This window comes from Carettochelys insculpta, chromosome 10 (assembly GCF_033958435.1).
Source record: "Carettochelys insculpta isolate YL-2023 chromosome 10, ASM3395843v1, whole genome shotgun sequence".
Classification (NCBI taxonomy): domain Eukaryota; kingdom Metazoa; phylum Chordata; order Testudines; family Carettochelyidae; genus Carettochelys; species Carettochelys insculpta.
In genome coordinates, this window is record NC_134146.1 from 27,377,381 (window position 1) to 27,392,968 (window position 15,588).

The 15,588-nt window shown below is 38.1% G+C and overlaps 1 protein-coding gene and 1 long non-coding RNA gene across 17 annotated transcripts in view; both read left to right on the forward strand.

The window, feature by feature from the left end:
• The window catches only part of MBNL1 (muscleblind like splicing regulator 1), a 198,896-nt gene that overhangs the window by 45,133 nt on the left and 138,175 nt on the right, over window positions 1–15,588 (forward strand). The window lies entirely within an intron of this gene.
• On the forward strand, window positions 979–4,692 carry LOC142018276 (uncharacterized). The gene is made up of 2 exons (XR_012646775.1): window positions 979–2,011; window positions 2,732–4,692. It is a non-coding gene; the product is annotated as an uncharacterized LOC142018276 (long non-coding RNA).

Genomic DNA, 15,588 nt, shown 5'->3' on the forward strand with positions numbered 1-15,588 from the left:
TGTTTCATAAGCAGATAGTTGATAAGTGGTTACATTAGATAGTTCTGGCACTTGCGTGAAAATCCCTTTGGTAGTTTGAAAATGAAGTATATTTTGTCACTTAATTCCCTGCCCAACTCAACTCGGAACAAAACACCTGTGTGTATTTGTGTATAATAAGCTAAAAAGGCACCAATTATTTTATGTTCTTTTCCAAAGTCTGAATTGTTATCATGTGGACTTTTTAAACAGATAAAAGAAAAAGTGATATCAGATCTCTGAACCTATTTATTCATACTCTGTTTTTAGTTGTTACATACAGTATATCAACAAAGACTGACTTTTTATGTGCTTTACAGAAAATAATCTGTGTTCGGTATCCAGAATTAAAATGTTTCATTTAATTTATACTTAGCATTCTTATTCTTTACTAAAATGTCAGTGTCTCCAAAATCGACTATAATACCATTATTCTTTAAATACTTCTAGAACCTTTATTCACTTAATCAGTGCACATAACAATATCATAATAAACTCTCTAAACAATTAACCTGTACTTCATTGGAAGTAGGTCAGATTTTTAGCATTATGTTATCCGGTTAGCAAATTGGCACTAAGGCTACGTCTACAATAGCCCCAGAACTTTGAAAGCGGCATGATAGTGAACCTAATCAAAGGATGCCAATGAGGTGCTGCCATGAATATGCAGTGCCTCATTAGTATAATGGCGGCTGTGGCACTTCGAAAGCGCTGCTTTCAATCACGCGCAGCTCGTCTGCAGGGGCTCCTTTTCGAAAGAACCTGGCACACTTCGAAATCCCCTTATTCTTATTTGATTATAGGAAAAAGGGGATTTTGACGTGTGAAGGGTTCTTTCAAAAAGGACCCTGGGTAGATAAGCCACATGTGACCGAAAGCGGCACTTTCAAAGTGCCGCGGTCACCATTATGCTAATGAGGCACTGCATATTCATGGCAGCACCTCATTAGCATCTTTTGGCTAGGTTCATTATCATGCCTTTTTTGAAGTTCTGAGGCTAGTGTAGACATAGCCTAAATGTCTAATTCATGTGGTTTTAAAAAAGTTCCCTGATAAATACAGTAATGTTTTCAAATCTCGTAGCCCTCTAGCCTGTGCTCTGAAATGTGTGCTAGGTATTGCAGAATGCATGTGGCGCCTGTCTAGTATGAGTGTTTGAGCACAAGGTAGATAGAGCCTGTGTGCTTTTCTATATTTAGAACATTAGACAGGCAAAGCAAATACTTTCTGAGGGGACCCAGTGAAATGGCAGTACTATTCAGCTGTGCTGTTCCAGACTTTGGCCATGCTCCCAGGTGCCTTACATTTAATGTAGTGGGGCAGAGTTTCTGGATGCAAGAAGCAAATGTAATTCATTACAAGAAATAAAAATATTGAAGAAATTGTTCGTTTAAGTAAGATCACCCCTGAGTAGTGTCTTTTCAATATCGGAAAAAATGAGTTTGTTTTGAAAAATGATGATAGATGTCTAAATCTGTGCATTAGCGAGGATTAGAGAGCCAGCCCTGGGATTGAGCCCATTGGCGTCATGTGACTATGTGAGTTAAGGAGTAGTGGTTTCCAGCTCAGGAAACTTTCAATGTACAGCACGTAGGAAATGTTGGTGCGCTATTATTAAAACCTACATTTTTTTGTTAAGGCAAACTCCCACTGATTTCAACAGACTGGATAAGCACTGAAGGATTTGGGCCAAAGAAAGGATTATCCTTCTAATGCTAATGTTCAGACGCTATTGCTTTGCTGATAAATCTTTGATCCCTTTAAGTTTATAGCATCTGCAGTATTAGCTAACTCATACTCAATTTCCATATCCTAATGGGATATAAAATGGGTTTAGACTTGTCTTCAGCTGGTGCAAAATCATGAACAATCATTTTCCCTTGTGAATGCATTTCTCTTTTTTTCCCTTCTTTTTAACATTGTTTAGTAAATGTTAGAAGCTGGAATTTTCAGGTGTTTTTGCAGTGTTCGTAATCTTTGCAGAATTGTATAGGTAAGCATATGAGATAAATAGATTACATGGTATTAAATGCTTAAAATTAATGTTACACAAGTACTTCATTGTACAGACCCCTCTTTTGCAACATGAACACTCAGACTCCTCATAAATTCATAGCAACATTCCACTTGCTTTTTGCTGAGAAGCTTCAAAATGGTAGAGACTATTATTTTGACCTTGTAAAATGTATTAACTCATTTGTGGATTAATCAGCAGAGAGTCTCAGTTCTCCATCGCCTGAGAGATAGAACTATTAATTATGCATATCTCCATTGTTGGTCTCCTTAAATTAAAAAGAAGAGGAATACTTTTGGGGCCTACTTTAGCACTGCATTAAACTAGTAGAAATTCACACAATCAGACCTTTCCTTATTGACTTAACATTTCCATAAAGGAGATAGTTACACTTTTTTGCCTTTGTTGTATACATCTGCTAATGGCCTAAGCTCCCATGTTTTGGGAAAAGTAACTGGGAAATGAAAACAAGCAAATGAAGTGGGAAAATGAGGTGTGAGGGGGAAATAACTCACGTAAAAAGCACACATAAAAGTGCCACTGTGGAAGTATCAGTGGCATTCAGAAATCTTATAGAGCTAACCCAGGCAAAGATATAGCTGAGTAAGGCATGTTTCATATTAAATAATCATGCTCTGCATCTAAAGGAAGAAATTTTAAAAATTACAATAATATGTTTGCATTGTTTCATTTATACAGAATTTAATAGAAGAAACTTGGAACAGATGCAGAAGTAAAGAGGAAACAGCTTTAATCTGAGAGAGAACTATAAAGGCACACAAAATAAAAATAAAAAAAACCCCTTTTGTAAGCAAAAGCTTACATACGTTACCTGGTATCTGAAGTTAAACCTTCATATGAGGGGAGCGTCTGAAGTCTTTGTCCGTTTTTGCTGAACCAAAATCTCTGCATTTTGAACATTTCTAAATACAAATGTCTGTTTTCCAAGATTCTCTCTTAATGTGGCTGGAGACCACAAATTACATGAAGACCAACAGTTACCTCTTGTTTAACTTTAAAGAAGCAATAACATCTCTTTGGTAGGACCGAAGAATAATGATAGTAGTAAGGGTAGAACTCAATTCTAGAAGTTGCAAATATGGATGAAGTAGTAGCTCTTGCATGTGTTAGGCTATGTCTATGCTAGAGCATAAATTTGATCTTAAGGGATTTAGGTCGATTTTATAATAAATGTGTCTTCACTACAAATGTCATTAGGTCGATTTTAAGGGGTCCTAAGGTCGACTTTTCTATTCCATCATTTTTCATGAGGAGTAACACAAATTCAAATTTACAAATTAACTTAATGCTCATGTAAACGTAGCATAGTTCAGTTCTATTCTATTGGACTCCAGAATTATCCTGCAGTGCCCACAATGTAAGTAGGAAGGTGGAAGCAGGCATCAAACTGGGCTCTCTGGCTGCACCACACACCTGCCCCTCCACCCCCCCCAAATTTGGCTGCCAGGCTTTCCAGTTTGACCCTGCCCCCAGCTGGGTGCTGGGCTCTCCAGCTGCCCCATCCATCGCGTGGCTGCTGGGCTCTCTAGCTGTCCTCCAGCACCATACAGGTACTGGGTCAAAATGAAATTAATCAAAATAACACAGCCAAAATAAAGCATTTCAACAATACTAAAACCCTACTTTTCAGTGGCTCTAAATTGAAACTTTTCACATTTTTATTTCTGCATTTTACATTTCTTAGGAGTGGCCCACTAGCCTTGTAATGGTGTGTGCCAGGAGCAGGCTATGGAAAAAGTGGTGTGAAAATGCGTTTGGCAGTTTGTTTTCACTAGGCCCGGGAAGTAAGGGAAATGCCCTTTGGAAAGATATCAGACACCTACAAACCACTTTTTTCCCATAACCCACTGGCACAGAACCCCAGAATGCAATGGGGGTACAGGAACTGTGGGATGTGTACCCCCAATGCACTGGTGGCACAGTTGAACTTAGTAGAGATAATGAGGACACACTGTGTCAACTTTCTAAATGTGACACTCACCATTGACTTTATAAAATTTAGTAGTATTAAGTCAACTTTAATAAGTTACACTTTATTTCTTAGTGTAGACACAGCCTTAGGAACTTATACCTAATCACTAGGAATTCACATAATTTTCAGTTCAGTCTATGGAGTCTTAGAATCAGATGACTTCCTCCCTGGCTGTCTCCTAGCTAAAATCGAGATGATTAATTTACGGTCCTACTTCCATACAACCGCTGGGAGAAAGATTTCACTTGTTTCCTGTCTGTGGTGGAAATGGAATCTTACTAAATATCTAATCTTTTGCAGTCCAGCCTCTCAGCTGGAGAGGAAAGACAGCAGTTCCCAGTTCTTACAGTCATTCAGACCTCTTGGAGTAAAGAAAGCTTCCTTGGACAGCAGTTTAGTCAAGCAGCAAGTTTCTTCTGCTTTGTCCACCCTTAAATCATATTCAAAGTAGAGGGGGGAAATAGGAAAAATAAAATTAAAGAATATGTGGAACATCTTAGAAGTATGTCTGTGCTCCAGTCATACTGGTGTCATCATTATTTTTAAAGAGGACTAGAACACATGAGAACTAAATCAATACAAGTTTTTCATAAATGATAATTGTTTGGCTGTGACAGCTGCAGTGCGTAATATATCAAATAAAATTCTCTTTTCCTGTCTAGAAGAATGTTGTCATAATGTCTGTGGGAAATGAGCTGTGGTCTCTAAGTCTAAGTGGCACATGTCTGCCTCACTGAAACTATGTCACAGGGGTCATGACAATTAGAAAACTTATTGGGAGTCCCAGCAGAGAGGACAAAGAACTGAATGATCATGAAGATGGAACTGCCGTTTTGAAGTAGTATGTCGGTATGGTGTTATATGGAAGTTCTCACTGCTAGTGATTTTGGTGGACCTGGTCTGTGGATAAATAAAGCATTTCCCATCTTCCATGCTATGATTTCAGCTCCTTTCTCTGTCACTTTATTTACTGAAATACATTTCAAAGCAAAATTAATACCAGAGATTGTTACCCAGGCTCACATTTTTGCTTTTTTATGGGCTTGCACAACACCATTTATTTTCATAGAAAATTACGGTAATCAAGAAATATGTATGCAGTGTTGGCATGAGGAAAACTTCACAGCTTCCATAGCACAGTTGTCTTCAGTGGTGATTTCTAAAAGTTATATTCAGCTTACTAGTAATTATAACTGTGAGTTTGTAGTTGAATGCAGCTCCTCAGAAACTGGGCCAATCCAAAGTCATAAAGAAAGTTAACATGTGATTTAAAACTTATGAATGGTGAAGTGTCAATATAATGGTAGGTAGCTACTGCATTAATAGCAACACTATTTCTGATTAACATATTTAATTTTCTTGGCAGCTCAGGATTAAGCGTAAATCAACATTAAGCTTAATTTTAACAGGTGCAATAAGGTCAGCAATATAAAAAACACTCTAAAAATCAAGAAGTCCTGTGGCACCTTATAGATTAGCAGACTTATTGGAGCATAAGCTTTGGTAGGCAAAACCCACTTTATCAGATACATTGCATCTTTGCCAATGGAAGCTTATGCTCCAGTAAATCTGTTAGTCTATAAGGTGCCACAGGACTTCTCATTGCTTTGCAGCTACACATGAACATGGCTACTTCTCTGATAAAAAAACCTCTGAATTTTACCTAAAGGGAATACTAAAGGATAAATCTGTATCTATGTGTTCAGACCAAGTAAATTGTTCTGGGTCCTGGGAAGCTCTGTGGAACACAGGGAGAGGAAAGACTCTCCCTTGAAGCTACAGAAGAGTACTGGAGATGTTCCAGAGCAACTACACTTGCCTTAGGGCTAAAGTAATTTCAGCAAACCTTGGGCTCTCACTCCAATGGGAGAAGAAACTTGGAGTATCAGCAGTGCTAGAGGCACCTCAAAGAGTCACTGCATCATGCAGTTGCACTAAAAGTTACCCCCCAAAGCTAATAATTTACTTTTATTAATTGCCACGTAGTAGCCCTCAGCTAGAACTTCTATTGGGTTCATGAGTCATTAGGTGTTTTGCTTTAATAATAATTTGCAAATGTTGACCTAATTGCTTTCATCTGAGCATGATCTGTTAGATCAGTTATTTTTCCTTTGATATTGGGAGGTAGGATTTCCAACATGCTATGCTATGGCAAATTTCACTGGTACTGTCCTGGGAACTCCCAACCCACTGGTGCCAAAGGGTAATACTGATAGCTGGAACCTAATCGCAAAGAAACAGAACTATTTTTAATTTGCGCTGAGTTTCAGGACACAGTGTTGTTATGCCAATGCAGTTAGACACATTAATGGATGCATGCCAAATATATTGGATAAAGAGGGTCTGTTTTCACATCTTTTATTTATCATCATGAAGTTTCAGTATAAAACTTTTCTGTAGTTATTGAGAATACTAAACTAGGAGCACTATTTGCTAGTATTAAAGTCTGGCACTTTTAATGTGTAAAATAGATTAAATATTGTTTTCTAAGTACAGACATTCATAAACTTTCCTGTGATGCCAAAGGTGGCATTGATATTCTGACTGGTGTCACTATTAGTAATTGAGGGAGTTTTCTTAAAATATTTAGACAGTTCAGCTTTTTGAGCAAGACAGAGTTTCTAAGGGGTCTAGTTGTGCTAGTGGGTATGAAGTGCTCTATCAGCTTTAAGGGTCTGAGCCCTTTAAAGTCCATGAAAAGACTCTCCCACACACACTTTAGCTTTGATGGCCTTTGGATCAGGAAGTAATTTATTAAAGTAATATATGGAGTCAAAAATAATTATAGTAATATAAAAACTATTGGAAAAATGTCAATTGTTTGGGAATTGTTTGCATTAACTTTAAGCACAAGCGATTCCACTGAAGTCAGTGGGAGGATTCATACTTAAAATTAAGAACGTGTAAATATTTTCGGGATTGAGGACTAAAGGCTTGTCTTCAGTACGTGGTGGATCGACACTGCAGCAGTTGATCCACCAGCATTTGATTTAATGCCTCTGCTTAGACACAGTAACTCAACCTGTGATCACTGTTGAGTTGACTCCGATACTCTGCCAAGGTGAGAGGAGTAGGTAGAGTCAACAAGAGAGTAGCCCATGCTGATCTTACCTCATGGAAGGCATGTAACTGAAGCTTCATATCTTAGATTGACTGGGGTGGAGGAGGGGTGTGCATAGCATAGACTAGGTCAAAGGGGAAATTGACATCAATAAAGTAGAAGGTTATTTGTCATTTTGTACTCATTACTAAAAGTACAGTAATCCCTCAAAGTGCACTATTTCAAGTTGTAGTGCGAGTTAAGCACAACTCAAAATCCTGCTCCCTCAGTCCTGCCTCAACCCCCCTGGTCCCACATTGCCCTTGTTCAACCCCCCCGCCCCAGTTCAAACCCCCTCATGCAGCCTTATTTCAGACACCCTGCGGCCCAGCTCATCCCCTCCCCCATGTGCAGCTCTGGCTCAACCCCCCTGCATAGCCATGAGCCCCTGGCTCAACTCCCCTGGCCCTGCACCCTGGAGTCCTAACCCACTCCAGGCTTAACCCCCTGCTCCCCTTCCATGGCCCCAGCCCACCACCAAGATTAACCCTCCTGCACTGTCCCCTCTCCCAACCCCAGGACTCACCTTTCATAAGGAGCTTCAGGTGCTCCTGCTGCTTCCCCAACTGCAGAATCTGCGTTCCGCTGGGGGAAAAAAGCCGTCCCCCTGACTTATATGAAATGTGAGTTACGTGAGGGTGCCTTGGACTACTGTAAAGTAAATCTTTTTTTATATCTGATGATTGGTGGCTTTCCAGCAGAAGTTGTAGGTGCCTTTGAAGTCCATTGTTAACTTTGAGCCCTCAGCAGCTGATCTAATTTTGAGGAGTAAAGCGACTTAGTAGCATGGGCACTTTGAAGTACCCGTGTCTACACGCGAGATGGCATTTCAAAGTTTCACACTTTGAAGTTGCCACGGGGGAGATTTAGCCTAAAGAAGTACTACATAATCTCCCAATGCTGTAATTGCCATGTCCCCTTCCAAGCTGGGGGCTAGTCTAGACACAGCCACAGTGTATTTATTTTGTGAATCCGTTTTCTGGTTTGGGTACAATAAAAAAAATTCTTGGATGCTGTGCTTGGAAAAGGCTACACAACTCCTTCCAGTTAGATCTTCCAGAGCCTGAATGGCCTGACACTGGGTTTTCACTGCACAGAAGTCTGACAAATTTCAGCTGTGTGCAAAATATGTGCTGGTATAATGGTGGCACCACAGGCATGCATTTTGGCCCCATTCCATAACATGAGAACAAGAGAACTCTCACATGATTTGAAACTTAACAAATTTAAAACACATGAAATATACCACTCTTTTATCAGACATACTCATGAGATTCTTTGTTATTGTTGAGACAAAAAGCTTTAATTAAAAAAAAAATCGACAGTAACATTTCTATCATAGCACAGAACAGAATTTATCCCTTACTTTATCACCTGTTCCTAATCAGAAGAGGTAATGCAAAGAGAGACAAGGCAAATTAAAGTTTGAAAAGCTGCTTTTTTTTAATCAGTTTTAATTTTCTGCATAAGCACAATATAATCAGTATTTAGAACCAGCTTGTGATGGATAAATTACATGTGTAATTCAGTTATGTGTTAGTGCATATTCAAAAGCTAATTTGCATTCTGATATATATTAGTTCTTGCCCAGTGCTCAGTTAAAATCTTGCTTGCATTGAAATGAGTCAGGTGAAATTGCTCAGGTTCAGGTTATAATTGCATAGAAATATAACTGGGGCTGGAAAAAAAACCCTCATGTCTTATCAGCACTGAAATGATTAAGGAGACCAAGTACAGACTTGGCCTCCTGAACACTTCAGGAAACAAAGTAATCTGATCCTTCATGTGTATTACATATTATTGTTAGTGTTTATTGCACATTGTTAATGTACATTGCTGTACAGAACATAAATCATTTTTTTTGCAATCAGCTCTCACACTACACTTCATGTATACATGCGTGCACATATACACAGTGCCCAGGCTCAAAGTTCTATGTCTTTTGTATTACAAAATACAAATTTCCTTTTTTTGGGCAGGGGAGGGATGAAATATCGGTGAACTGTTGCACAGAAAAAGTGATTTTCAAGGCTTTATTTAAAGATGGGCGTTTGATGCCCTGGAGGTGTGTGTTCCAAAGCAGATATGAGAGAAGGATTTATGAGGATAGCTTGAGTGGGAAAGATACATAAGAGGAGATATACGCAGAGGCAGAGTTAACATAGACTTAAAGGTGAGCACAGGAAATTTGAGTTTGATTTGGGAGGCAAAAGCTAATGAAGGCAATTTGGAGACAGGAATAACAAATCCAGGGCAATGGGAGAGAAAAATGATTTAAGCAGAAACATTTTGTATAGTCTGTGGGTGCATGGGGTGAACTGAGATCTGGGCAAATCTGAAAGAATGACATTTTAGTTATCAAAGTGGCAGAGAATCAACACATGCGCAGGATTTTTAGTGGCCAGATTTATTCTAGTATTCCCCATGGGCCTGGACTTTTATTTTGAGGGATTATGTGTTCCAGAGTAAAGACATTGCCCCTTCCAAGGAAAAAGGAATTGAGACAAACCTCCAAGAGACTCACTGAAGCACTCTCATCTTGTATATTTAGGGCCCTGTTAAGAGATGTATGTTTGTGTAAAACTCCTTTTGTTGGTTTAGCCTGAAGAAGCATCCCTTTCATCAAGTTAAGTGGAATCCAATTAAACTGAAGGGTAGCTCAGAGGAATTCATGATGTGGTTTATTGGACAGAGGAGAGAGTTCTCATATTAAGAAACCTTTATTGTGTTGAGATCAATGTAGTTGTCCTACAGACTGGTGTTATATATCTCTGCATTAGATTCTATTTATGGTGATTACACCAAAATCACTATTTGAACTGTGCTGAACGGTGTTAGCTGTAACTGGAGGGCTGGGGTGGGGTTGGGGTGAGGATAAACTTCAAAAAACCCCTTGAACTCATCATTTCCAGCAAGGCTGTTCCCAGGTTGTACACCAGAACCTAGTGCACGTTCCTGATCTTTCATTAGTTATATTGATACACAAATAGGATTTTTTGTATTTTGTGAGGGGTGTGTGGAATACTATCACATGGAAAAGAGCAAATCTGAGCAAGGAAATTTAACATTCAAAAAGAATAAAGATTAGTCTATAAAATTATAACAATGACAAGAATTCCATTTTAATTACACAAACAGTAAATAAATCTGAAGGCTATAAATCCAGCAGTAATACACCTAAGTAGTTAAGAAAATCTGTGTACTCAGCCAGGAATTAAATTAGGCATTATTTCAGATGAATACAAGAAAAACACACTATTGGATAGTTGAAATGAAAATGTTTACCCAAAGATAGAAAGCATAGTCGGTCAGCTCACCAGAGTTATGAAATAAAGATTAAAACAGTGTTTATTGAGCCTGGCCTGAACTCAGACTCAAATATTACATATAACTTAAGTCCTATTCTCAGAGGGTATGAAGTACAATGTTGCTCTGAAAGGCTGCTGTGTCAGAGAGCAACCTGAGTCATTGTTGATTTGAAAAATGCTTATAATCAGTAGATCTTGCATCTGAAGGCAATGATTTTGTTCTCTGAAAGAACAACATAGTTTGAGATAAACTGATTTAAAATAGTGAAGAATCAGAATGCAGTAAACTGTCCAGATGATGACAAAACAAGCAAACAAACAAACATAAAAGACCCAATTTAAAACCCAATTTAAAAGTTCACTCAGACTGTGATAAATATATGTGGTCTGTTGAAATTAGTAGTACTCTTGTCATTGGGTTAATAAGAGGAGGATTGGGTTACATGGCATAAATTATCATCGAAGACCAGTGTAGCAAATTAAATGACTGGATTTAAGAGACAGGCATGTATATGAATAAAGAAATGGTGGAAGAGTACAGCACCCAAATAGAGAGATAAGACCAGGATTATACAGAAGATAGGATGGGCTTACCAAATGGCTTTTTCCAATTTAGTACTTTTGTCCTTAGAATACAGTTAGCTGATAAAACAATACCACATTGCATACCTGCTTTTTTTTGTACTATTATTTTTCTTTTACAAATTGACTTCGGTTGAGTGTATGAGATCAAAGACAAAGCTGTATGAAACTTCACTTGAACGTTACTTTCCTAAAGCCTTGATATTTAGTTGCAAAGAAGCATAAATTGTACATTTGGTCTAGTTAATTCTGTGTCACCTTCTGTATTCAGAAATCTTAGAAGTGATTCATTCTACTTTGAAATCATTTATCCATTCACCAAATGCAGTTATAGCACTCTAATAGCTTTCATGCATTCTTTTCAGAAAGAACTATGGTTATATATTTAACCAGTTAGAGAGTCTTGTAAAGGTCAGTGTTTACAATTCTTTAGTCATTGGTCACATATGACAGCAACATGCACTGCTAGCCAGTACAAATGGGAAGTATGAGTTAAAGTACCTGTAAGTAATTAAACCATTTTCATGAGAGCAGTTTGTTGAGTGAGTCACAAGACAGATATATCGAAGGATATTTGTACGCAGCATTCATCAGTTCCTTTTTTTAAAAACTTCTGTATGTTAGTCTGTCTTCAGCAAAGATAAGCAATATATGACTGATGATTTCAGATAAAAGATTAGAATACAATGTTTTTAAAATATCTTATTTGGAATTAAAATGCTTCTTGAAATGATGGCAGAGAACCAGATCCTCAGCTGCTGCAAATTGGCATATCTCCTATGGAGTCAGTAAAGCTAAATGAATTTATATTAGCTCAGGATTACATGCACAGTTATGAATATCGGAAATAGAAAAACATATTTTGAAAACCCCAAAGTATAAATATATCTCTAATCTGAGTGAGCTCTAATTTGGTGAACAGACAGTTCTAATTTTTAATCGATTGCAAAAAAAAAAAAAAAGTGCAGACAACTTCAGTTATCGAATAATTTAAATTGTCCCCTATTCCCTTGCACTCAAAAGATGGACATGCCATAATAATGAAATTTATTTCATTTTATTTCATTTATTTCATTATGAAATTTATCTATCTGAATCTTGTTGATCCATATGTAGGGCCTAGTTTTGAGTGCTGGGCAGTGAGGGTTGTTCTTATTTAATACTCTGAGTACAGTTGTACCATAAAGCCTCAGGATGAGGGTTCCACTGTAGATATGTTATACAAATGAAAGAGACAATACTGTCCCGGATAATCTGCAATCAAAGGCTTCCAGTCCTGCAAATATTTATACATGCGAGAATAAAGTTACTCATGTAACCAGTCTCATTGAAGTCCCTAATTAGTAAGTTCAGTGGGACCACTCAGATGTATGAAGTCATTTTTCTGCTCTAATAGTGCAGGATGGGGAGCTTGGGCATTTAGATTAATAAAATTGGTCTCTGAACTGTTTTCTTTAAAAAAAAACAACAAAAAAACAACAACAAACTGCACAGAATGAACGAATGTCACTTTCTGTGCACAAAACATTAAGGCTATGTCTACACTGCAATGATCTGTCTATAGAAGTTACTGTAGGAAGAGATATTGCGGCAAAACTTCTGTCGACAGGTTATGTCCACACACAGAAGTGGATTGAAAGAGCAATCCACTCAGTCGACAGAGAGGCCAGACTTCCCGGCCACTCTCTTGACAGAACAACCAACTGGAAACTCAGCAAACAGGGCTGCCTGGTGAACTGGAAGCCCTGTCTGTTGACAGAGGGCATCCCAAGTCTCCACGTGGCTTTTGTGTGACTGTCGACAAAGGTGTTATTCCTCGTTGCAGAGGGGCAGAACGCTGTCAACTGACTACAAAATTCATTTTGTATGTAGAACATCTACAACTTGTGCTGACAGTCCACGAGTTTTGTCGACATAACTCTCTAGTGTAGATGTAGCCTAAATGTTCTAGCTCTGTTAATTCAGTCCTCTGTTGTATTCAGCATCTTTAAAAATCAGAAATTGTTTTATTGTATTATAGTAATTGCAAAATAAATTCAAATACTTCTCCTTGAACATGGATTTCTGTAACTTTTTATATGTTAGCAGATTCAGTCTAGAGGGAGCTGTATAACAGAAGAAAGGTTTTAAAAAATTATTCTTGGATGCAAAAGAAAGAGTTGGAGATGTTTACAGTTTTTATATGTCTGTACTTAACTGAGCCCTCTGTGAGAGATGATTGAAATACAGATGTTCTGATCATTCTAGTCTCTTCACGGCCTACCTGCACCTGACTTCTTTCTCTCCTTCTTCACTGACCTACTTGTTCAAAGAAGTCTACTGGCTGCTTCACTTGTGCTCAGCAGCAGGATCCTGGGGTAACCATGTCGTACCTTTCCATGTAGTTTTTATCATTAACCTCTCTCTGCAACACAGAGAGAGGGAAAGCCTGCAGAATTTTGACCTAGGAATTCAGTGGTTCTTTGAAGGGTCACTAGGCGAATAGGAATGATGAATGAGTACTGCAAGTAAAATTTGTGTATAATGTTGGGACATCTGAGCTATTTGCAAATAAGCTGTCCTAATGAAATCCCATGCCTGCACATTTTCTGAATTAGTAATAAGTTTAGGATGGTGCAACAGAATATTTATTGTGCTGCTTTTAACTGAGACGATCTTGCTATTCAAATACTTACCTCTAGTCATATATTGTTGTTAGTACTTACTATGTTCAAAGGTTCATGTAAAACCAGAGAGATACTACTCCCCTTTAAGTCACAGGATTTCCTGGGAGCAAGAGCACATTAATTATCGAATGACTTCTCCCTGCAATATTTGTAGTAGATTATTATTGCTAACTTCATTTGACTGAAGGGGAAACGGAGAGACAGAGGTGAAGCAACTTGCCTGAAGCCACACAGTGAGTTGTTAGAGCCGTCATTAGAAATCAGAAGTTGCTAGGGTCTGGGCCAGTGTTCACACCAGTAGATCAAACCTTCCGTTTTTAGTCCTTTAATCTTTTTCATCACTTGTAATCATTTGTGCATAGAGGAAGATGGATTTGCGGAACAGCCTGCAAAATTTGTGTTTGTTACGTTCTTCTCTTTATTATGCTCCCACCTATGAAAACTTCAGTCATGTTAGTTTCTAGGGCCCTAGGACAGCCTTAATTAAAATCAAAGTGGACAGCTATTCGTGATTCCATATTCCATGCAAACCCTGCAACTCAGTCTCCAACAATAGGATTAATGTGGAAGCAGCAATGATTCCTGTCAAACCCTCTCATCCCATGTAGTAATAGGAGTGGAAAAGGAGGTGGCTCATGATCTGATTTCTTTCTCCAGCCCTATGAGGCCCTGCATGTGGTAACGATGATCCTAGTGGTAACCTAAGATAGGAAGAATCTATTTTAAAGGTCCTGTTCATGTCTCTGATTTAGGTTGTGCCAGCATTTCCATTATCAGCTCCTGAGTTTAGGGTATTGCATTTTAACTTTGTTATGACAAACTTCCTGTGTTGTGCACTGAATGTTGTAGGCTCATTTCTTTATTATACAGAGCATTAGGGAAGGAATAATACAGTGTAGAGCAGTCCGTAATCCAAAACCCATTGAATTAAGTGGGATTAAGAACATAAAAATGGCCATGCTGAGTCAGACCAATAGTTCATCTAGGCCAGTAACCGGTCTTCCAACAGAACCAGATGCCTCAGAAGGAATGAAGAGAACAGGGCAACTTATTGAGTGATCCATCTTCTCTAATCCAGTCCTAGGTTTTGGCAATCAGATGTTTAGGAACTGTCAGAGCATGGGTCCCTGACCATATTGGCTAATAACGATTAATTCATCTAATTATTTTTGGAATGCCCTTCAGCATTCTTTGGCAACAGCTTCAACAGGTTGGCAGTATTGTGAGAAATACTTATGTTCGCTTTAAACCTGCTGCTTATTAATTTCATTGTGTGAGTGCTGGTTTTTTTATTGGATAAAAGGATAAATAATGCTTCTCTATAAACTTTCTCCACATCATTCATGATTTTATAGATGATATAATAATCCAGTTTAGTCCTCATTTTTCCATTATAACAGTCCCAGTCTTTATAAACTCTCCCAGACAGAAAGTTTTTCATATACCTAGTCATTTCTGTTGCCTTTTTTGGCACCTTTTCCAACGTCAATATCTTTTCTGAGATGGGGCAGTCAGGACTGTACGATGTACTCCAGTTTTGGGAAAACTATGGGATTTATATATTGACATTATGACACTTCCTGTCGTCTTATCCAAAGCAGTGACCGCTTAACACTGTTGACTCTTTTACTGCAACGTGTATTGAGCAGTTGTTTTCAGTGAACTATCTGCTTAGATTCCAATATCTCTTTCTAGAGTGGGAACAGCTAATTTTATAATCCATCATTTTGTATGCATAGATGTGGTTACATTTTCTAGTGTGCATTACTTTGCATTTGTCAATGTTGAATTCATCTATTTGGTTGCCTACCCACCCAATATTATGAGATCCTTCAGAATAAACATGGAATTATATTGCATAATTTAAAATAATCTGAGATTTTGCCACTTCGCTGTTTATCCCTTTT